The sequence below is a fragment of the Octopus sinensis genome, linkage group LG16, assembly GCF_006345805.1.
Source record: "Octopus sinensis linkage group LG16, ASM634580v1, whole genome shotgun sequence".
Classification (NCBI taxonomy): domain Eukaryota; kingdom Metazoa; phylum Mollusca; class Cephalopoda; order Octopoda; family Octopodidae; genus Octopus; species Octopus sinensis.
Window position 1 is genome coordinate 14,045,115 of NC_043012.1, and position 9,790 is coordinate 14,054,904.

Sequence of the window (9,790 nt, forward strand, 5' to 3'; positions counted from 1 at the left end):
CCGTATTTCGTTTGCCGTTACATTCTAAGTTCATATTCCGCCGAGGTCGACTTTGCCTTTCATCCTTTCGGAGTCGATAAATTAAGTACCAGTTACGCACTAGGGTCAATATAATCGACTTAAACCGTTTGTCTGTTCTTGTTTGTCCCCTCTGTGTTTAGCCCCTTGTGGGCAATAAAGAAATATATATATATACATAGACACACATACCGCTATACATACACACACACACACACACACACACACACACACACACATATCGACTCAATCACAAAGAACATCTCAACCACTACCAAATAATCCTCTTCTCCCAAGCGAAGAAACCAAATCCAGTTCCAGATATTTAAGCCGACTTTTTCAGATGAATTCCTGATCTTCAAGCATAAAGGACAGTTCAGCCTATTCAACGTAGTTAACAAATTCACGCAGTAAATTTATTTATATTGTTCTTGCTACAATTCAATTGTCAGAATGAACTTAGAATAGTTGACATAAGTGACCCAGTTATCTAACCTTCTAACAATAGATGAAAGATAGGCTCCGATAGTCTTTATTTTTATCTTAAGGAAGATATTTATGTCCAATGGTCAGTGGTTAGAGAAACAATGCCAGGTCAGCCTACTAATTAATTAAAAGTGATGGCACAATATGTCGGGTTAATCTTCGCAAATGGGCAAGGCGTTGGGTAGTAATAAGGGAGTGAGTGACAGGAAGGGGATGATAATGAAAAGAAGGAGATAGAGAAGGCTGAATTTACTTAAATTCATTACCGCATTTAAAAAAATGAAATACAATGGAATAAAATTTTAAAATAAAATAAAATAGGGCTGGCAATCAGATCCACTATAGAGAAGAGTACTATCATAATTTAGCATAGTTAAAATGTTATAGCAGTACGATAAATTTAGGAATTAGATATATTTGACATTATTATAAGAAGGTGAGGAAACATTATCTAAAAATATATAAAGGAGTGTATTAGATATAAAAATTTAGAATTTAGGCCCATAAGCTAATAAGGAATATAATGTATTTAAAAAATAATGTTATAAACCTAAAATATACGACGAAGTATATATAATATAAACAGTAAAAAATATATAATCTTTAAAGAAATACATAAAAGGATATATAAAATATATAAAAGAATATATTAAAAATATAAAGAAATATAAAATATATAAATGTATAAAATCTAGGAAAATAAAAAGTAAAATACGAAAAATATCAGAAACATATGGAAAATATTATAAAAATATTTAAAAATTATATAAATAATTATGAAGGTAAATACGTATAGGTACATATAGCAGAAACACCATCCCACTTTATCTACACATTCAAAATAGTTTGCCAACGGTCATTCAACGTCAACACACCTCGATAAACTCAGTGACTGCTAATAAATTTAGGTCTCCACATTTACATATCACCTGAGGAAACACAACTAGATCTCATGCACGGGAAACCACATAACGTAAAAACAATTGTAGTGATTGAAAAGAAATGTCCAACCATACTCCTTGTTGACTCCTATATAGTTCCTACAGAAGACCATTGAGGCCCGGCGCATTACCACCACTGCAGTCCGCTATAACCTTTATCACACCTCAAGTGAGATCAACCCTTCACAGCTCTCCGCATCCTGCCTCGAGAGATGCGGCAGCCCGGCGGGGAAGTCCGTAAAGCCTATCCTACTATCCGGTTCATGCCCACTCCCGAAAAGCTCCTGAAAGTGCTCCTGAAAAGCCTTACACATCTCCTCAGGTTCACCACGACTTAGTAGATCCCGGAACGCAACATTTGGTCTCCTATCAGAAATCGAGCCAACACTATCCACGCGTGCATCGAGAATACTGTTAAAGTCTCCTAACACAACTAATGAACGCGATGTACCGAGAAATTTCTCCAAATCTTGATGATAATCAGTCTGTCCCAGGTTGGGTGCATAAACAGCAAACAGTCTGATTTCCTTACCACAAATCCAAGACGACTAGCCTACCTTCTGGATCAGAAAAAAAATCAACTTTTTCTCTGAAATCGGCTTTTTTTAGTAGGACCAACACCCCACCTCCACTCGTTGGCCGGCCAGGAGAAGTGAATTTAAGGTGAAAGGTGAAAACAAAATCACCAAATTAGGGTCAGAAATGAAGATGCCTGATCTAAACCCTCTCATTCTTGTCTTCCATATCACCTGTTTTGTGGTTGGTACTACAGACAGGAAACAATTATTACCTTCTTTCGTTAAGAAATCCGGCGGGTTAATTTTTACTATAGATTCAGTCGACAGCTGTACTCTTCCTCCACTTGACAACAGTTCTTCGGCGTAAACACACACGTCTGACACCTCCGGACACTGAACAATTGCGTGTGGAACGGTTTCCCTGTCCCGCTCACATCTTGGACAGATCTTTAGAATAGCTTTCTACAAATGTTACAGATAACTCAACATTTTAAAAATATTTATGTAGTCCTTAGGTAGCAACTTTTGTTTCTTGTTTGCTTACCCACAGAATGTATGAAAAATTACTTACATTTCCTTCAAACTTTGCCTCTGTTATATTTATTCAAAACCCAAATGATCCCTCTTGACACATGGATATGGTGCTCTCCTACACCTCAGTGATGACATTATTATCACCAAGAGACATATTGAAGTGATAAGGGTCAAGCAACTGACAATCAAATCTGTGGTATTTAACAAAATATTTGCTATAACGATACTTTGCTTCAACAATGCAGCATTGAATCTATCTAAAAGATAAAGAATAATAAGTCGATTTTAAAACATTGACGTCCAGGTCACAAAAGCAAAGTTTGAAGGGATTAATAGTCATTTACATAACACTTATTGACCAAAAACAAATAAAATGTTACAGAATGTAATTTGTTGATTCAATAATTAGTTTTAGAAGCGAGTAATCCAATTTATCATCCTTTCTTTAGGAGCTATTTCATATAGTACTGATAATAATGAGTAGAAATACACCTTAATTAATAGATCATATTATACTAATATATTTTGTGATTAAGTGTTTCATTTTGTAATATACATCAATATTAATTGAGTCAAGCAGATTAATTCTTTATGTACATTATCACAGTATTGGTATAATACATAATGATAAATTACCTGATGATTGATAATTATTGATTAATTAGCTGACAATTGATCATTATTGACTATGTGAACAAAAAGACGATATTCAATACGTTAATTGATATTTGTTTGAGCATTTGTGTAAAACTATTATAGAATAGAATGTTTCGTTAGCTTCTCTTCATCATTAACCAATTAATTAAGCAGGTAATTTGCGTGATCCAACTTGAATATGCGAGAAGACAAAAATGTAAGCTGGCTGGCCCATGTTGTAAATGGATATTTCAGAGAGAATAAAAGCGTGGCGGTATGGTGCCAAGTTTGCTTTCCAACCACATGGCTTTGAACTCACAATGCATGGCACTTTGGGCAAGGGTTGGCTACTATAGCTTCGGGTCAACCAAAGCTTTGTAGATAGATAAATAGATAGATAGATAGATAGATAGATAGATAGATAGATAGATAGATAGATAGATAGATAGATAGGTAGATAGATAGGTAGGTAGGTAGGTAAGTAGATAGATAGATAGGTGGATAGGTAGGTTGCTTGGTAGGTAGGTAGATAGATAGATAGATAGATAGATAGATAGATAGATAGATAGATAGATAGATAGATAGATAGATAGATAGATAGAAAGAAAGAAAGATAGATAGATAGATAGATAGATAGATAGATAGATAGATAGATAGATAGATAGATAGATAGATAGATAGACAGAGAGACAGATACATGGTATGGACGTTATTTGAGGACACATTTATGGTTTTAAAAAATACAAAGACAAAACAGCTGTATTTTTTTTATAAAAATAGCATAAACATAAAGCTAAATTAGCAAGTTAATAATTCCATTCAATAAAACCACCATAAGCATCAATAACAGCGTCTATGCGGGTCGAAATAGTTTACACTGGTAATAAATTATACTCATTTTTTACCCTTATGATTTACAGTAAAACCTCCCATTCTGAGGTTTATCGTACGCGGTTGGTAAAACTTAATTATTTGCCGCTGCATATGTAAATGCGCCTGCGCGCTTGATTTGAAACCTTAATATTATAAGGATGTAGTAGCTCGAACGTGTTTTTGGGCAGGGGTAGCTAACTTTAACGATATGAGTGCATAAAATGTTATTGCATTTATGCGTTGCTAGTAAGTTGTGTCGAAATAATATTACAAAATACTAAGGTATATTCGTGCTAAAATACGAGATCTGTAGTGGATTAAACTATGATACATCCCCTGTGTTATGTTAGTCCTGAATAGCAAAGGGTAGGTTTCCATATATATCTTAACATTATTCTGTCGCCGCTGTCAGCCAGTAGATCGCTGAGCGTCTCTCTTTCCAAAGTTAGATCGTTGACTCTTCAACATATAACAACTGTGTGATTACTAATTGTTGCGCACAGACTGAGATTTTGTTTATGCTATTGTCTGGCAGAATCGTTGCAAGGATATGCGTATATTTACGAATGAAAGAAAGATCTCTCGAAACTTACACTCTCAACCATAACCATAAATTTAGTGAAAGACAAATGATCTACTTTATTAAAATCATAAAATTGTAATCACTAAATTGGATTAGCCATTTCTTTCGTGGTGGTGGGTGGGGGTTGAAATTTGGCAATGTGATATCTTGCTTAAATTTATAAATCATGAGAAATCGGTGCTGGCTCGTGGACATGACACTTGTGATTTTAAAATATACTGTTAAGCAATCTCTTTATACGGACAATGTTCTTAACTCCCCTCAAGGCATTTAAAATATGAAATTATTTCTTTCATAAATATTTTTATAGACATTTAATTCTCACTCGGCTTTAAATACTTAGCAGACATGACGACGTCTTGTTCTGTTTTAATGCAATTATATAATACATTCATTAAGAAAGTATTATTCTCATGGTATGACAATTAGTAAAACAAACTAAGCAATAAATTACAATTAGAGTTTTATAATAGACTAAATCTCTAGACACTTTGGCAATGATTGCAACTCTGCTCACTTCACTTTCAAATCACCCGTAGAACCATTGCCATTAAGTCATTCACCAGCATTTAACAATATAATGATGATATAGAGGTAGTTTTAGATGTTTTGATAAGATATAGAATATCTGGAAAATCAAAATGAACAATTTCTTAATTCTATTCAAAACCACAAGGGGTGAAATAGATTGCTTCATGATAATATATAATGGGATCTACGCTATCAAATTCAAAAGGATGTTGATAAACGCGTCTAAACAAAATAACTTCTCTCGCCTGGTATTCTATCAAATTTTATCATTTTTGCTCCCGTGATTCCACACATCTATCTATCTATCTATAAACCTATATAACTATCTCTCTCCCTCCCCTCTCTCTCTCTCTCTATATATATATATATAAATTTGATATATATATATACTTATATATATATATATATTATTTGATATTATGTTATATTATATTATATTATATTATATTAGAGGAAAACTCAGAACCAAGGCAGAACGAATATCTCAAGTCATTTAGAATAATTTAATTAAGGTAAGGTGAATTTGAAGTCTTACAGCTGTTTCTGGGATAACCTAAGTGGTTAGTTGGCATTTACGTGTACTGGGTATTCCGTCATCAGAGACAGTGTATGAAATTTTAGACGGGGAAAACGTACATCTTACAAGGAATAACATTCATAGATTATAAGGAATAAAATAAAAGGATAAAGTAGTAACATAGAAGAATAAAGTTTAAAAGTAGTTAAAAGAATATAGGCAGGAGAAGAATATTCACAACGCATCTTTTTCCAGAGGATATGGAAGTACCGACCTATATCCCTATCCTCTGGAAAAAAATGAGTTGTGAACATTGTTCTGTTGCCTATATTCTTGTCTCTGATGACGGAATATCCAGTGCACGGATAAGCTGACCAACCACTTGGGTTAGCCCAGAAACAGCTGTAAGACTTCATATTCACATTACCTTAAATAAATTCTTCTAAATGACTTGAGATACTCGTTCTGCCATCGCTTCGATTTTTCCTTCAATATAATATATACATGCTACAACGGAAACCTAATACGGATCCCTAGATCTACCCTTAGCTGTGGTCTTGGAACCTAATGGTCGACCAGCTATAGCACTAATCCAGTGTAGATATTCGTTTAGATCACAATTGAAGCAGATAAGGTTTATCCGTGGGAAGAAAAGCCTACGGAAAAACCACGTTAACCTCGGTCAATATTGTTACATGTTACCACATTTGTTTGCAAGTGGGTAACCCTCTGTTTTCAATTTCCGGGTTCATAGGATTATGCTCAAGGTGGCTTCGTCATTCATACATGCCATCCTTCCTACGCGCGCACACATATCAATATCAGTGTGTATCAATATTTATTTCATGGTAAACTGAATATAGAATTTCAAAATTAAGATAACATTACTATGGTCTGCGTTTTAGCCATACCAAATCTATTGATAGAAGTAATAGGACAACATTTTGGCAAGTATGTATGAAATTTTGTATGCTAAATCAATAAAAAAATATAAAATCACTTTAAACATTTCAGCGAGCACTGCAATTAAAACGCTAAAGAAAAATTAATATAATTTTGAGTTTTACTTGATTAAATTTGTTAAAGATTTTTGCAAGGTTCATGGATATTAACCTGAAGACCTTTTATATTTATGTGTTGTTAGTGTTTGTTAATTGCTAAAACTTGGATTCTCCGTACATGGGTCAAGGAAAACGTTAATTAACTTCAGAAATTTTGATCTTGTTCTAAAAATAACTATATTGCACAAATTTAAACAAAAATTAACAGAAATGCTGTAAGCATAATAAGCGTTGGAATTGACGAATGGTTAAGAAATTTCATTTAAAATCATAATTTTAGTGCGTAGAATATTAAGCGTATATATCAAGTTTTGAATCAATTCAAAATTTGTTACAATTGTGTTTGTGGAGATATGTAGATTGAATTTTTCTTTCAGGAATATACACACATAACTTCTTACTCTCTTTCGCCAAGATACACATCTCCACATGCATCTAACCTCTGCACAGGTGTATGCATGTATGTATGTATGTACATATATAAATATATATATATATGCATGTCTGTATGTATACATATGTCATATATATACATATATAGACAGATAGGGAGAGTTTACGAAAAAACAAGGAGAGAAAAGAAAGTGTGTAGTGGCTAACGATCTATCATGGCGATTGATAGACATATATAGACATATATATACATTTATATATATATATATATACACACACACACAGAAAGCCATATGTATATACATATACATATATAAACATACGGACATGATTGCATGTCCATGTCTTGTTTCTTTATGCTTTTGTATTCATTAATGTGGGGATGTAAAGTGTCGTGGTTTTACATATACATATGTGTGTGTGCATGTGCGTGTATGTATAGGCACCTGTACTCGAAGGCATACCTACGCACATGCTTACTCTCACGCACACCCGTTTCCTCATTCATGCATTTTCCTCTCACTCGCCTTTCCACATTGCCAGGTATGTGAATAAAAATACATGTGTTAAGGAATGGAGTAGAAAAGATCCGGGATCAGAAGTGGTAAATATCCAAGCCTAGGATACTTTCATTAAATGAAAGATTACATTGTCGCAAGAAGATACATGTTAACTCATGGACAATTCAATCAGAATATGTAGAGAGTACAGCAGGAGAGATGAATATAATTGTACTCCTTTTTGTATTCTTTTACTTGTCATTTAATTCTGGCCATACTGGGGTATTATCTTAACAGTGTTGGTCGAAGATATCGTCCTCGTAACTTATTCTTTGTAAGCCTAGTACTTATTCATTCGGTCTCTTTTACCTAACATTAACACACCAGCATCAGTTGTCAAGAGATGGCAGTGGAAGAAACACACACACACAAAAGTATATACAAACATACATACATATATATATATATAGATTCAAATGAATACGGTACTTAAGTTAGATGCACCAGAATTTTGTATGGTGTTATCCATATAAATCCATGGGGTGATTATAATCAAAATAAGCAACAAGAATAACTTCGGTAATTTGGTACGATCGTTTCACGCTACATCATTTTATTAAATGTTCTAAGTATTACAACGGTTTTAAAATGTTGAGCAATCATCAGCCATTAATAGAGGTTTTCCATTAATACATAATTTTCATATCAATTGATAACATTATAGAGAAGGTAGATATATAGACAAAGATGTCGATTTAAATTTTAAGAACATTAAGGTAGTAGAGTTTATCAACTGACTGAAGAGTATTCAGAATATTCAGTTGTTTTGAAGTGCTAGACGGTTTGGGAAGAATGATCAATTGAAAGGACACAAGAAAGATTTTCTATTTATAGAAATAGGGGTGAAATAGATGTAAAAGTTCTATATAAAAGAAATTAAGGTAGAGAGAGGGTTGTAATGCTACAGAGGCTGTTTACTACTATTAGGCAAACAGATTTTGTATTAGGAAAACTAGATCAATGTCAAATGGTCACAGTGACCACTCATAGAGAATGGAGAGTTTCTTTTATACTTATATACATCAACTTTATACTTAGCTGGTAGATTTTGAATATTTTGATACGTTGGTTTAAAGGAGAAATTATAGATCTAATATTTATTCATTTTGGAGAAAAATCTATCACTTATTATGAGTAGGCATAACTGAGGACAAAAGTCTTATTAATCAAGTGAATATATTAGGGGTCAAATATATATAATAGGAAAACTGGAAGAGGAGTAATCAAGAAGAAAGGTTTTCATAGGTTTAGTAAAAGGTGATTTATTTTTATGAAGAGAAGTAATTACATCTCTTCATAAAAATATAAATATATATATAACTTGAATGTTCTTTGATGTATGTGTATGTGTGCGTATGTGTGTCTGTTTTATGTCTGTTTATGAGGAATGATTTAGCTGCCTCTAAACTTACAACATAAAAAGGGTAGAAATTGTTTTATTCTATCTTTTCCAGTTATATAGGTTTGTGTCTGTAAATGGATATATATATATACATATATATAAGCGCCTGTGTGTGTGTGTGTAGCTGGTACCAATAAAATAATAAAAAACGCACACACGCACTCAGGCACGCATACGTACACTCACACACACACACATCTACACACGCATTTAATAAATATATAGGTTGGGGCAAAATTAGGTATTCATTTATGTAAAAGGAAACTACGCACCATACTTATTTATTTTTACCAGAAATATTAAAGGTTACGATAAACGTTTTATCATAGTTATGATAAATGTAATATTATGATTAATGGGACTGAAAATATCAAAAATGAGGCTAACTAATTACATGTTCTACTAATTTTAATAAATTAATTATTATAACATTCATGCGATATTTACTGTATACCTACACTTCCACCCACATGTGTATATAAATATATATATATATTTATAGAGTTTTGTAGTGGTGGGGAGGAATATAAGACAGTACAAGAGGATGATGGATGAGGAGAAAGTGAGAGAGAGGACATGTGTGTATGTGCGTGTGTGTGTGTGTGTGTTTTTGTATCTGGGATGAGTGCTAAAGAGAAAGAGGGGAAGGGGGAGGGAAGAAGAAAAGAATTTTCTTTATATATATATATATGGATATATATATATATATATATATATATATATATATATATATATAT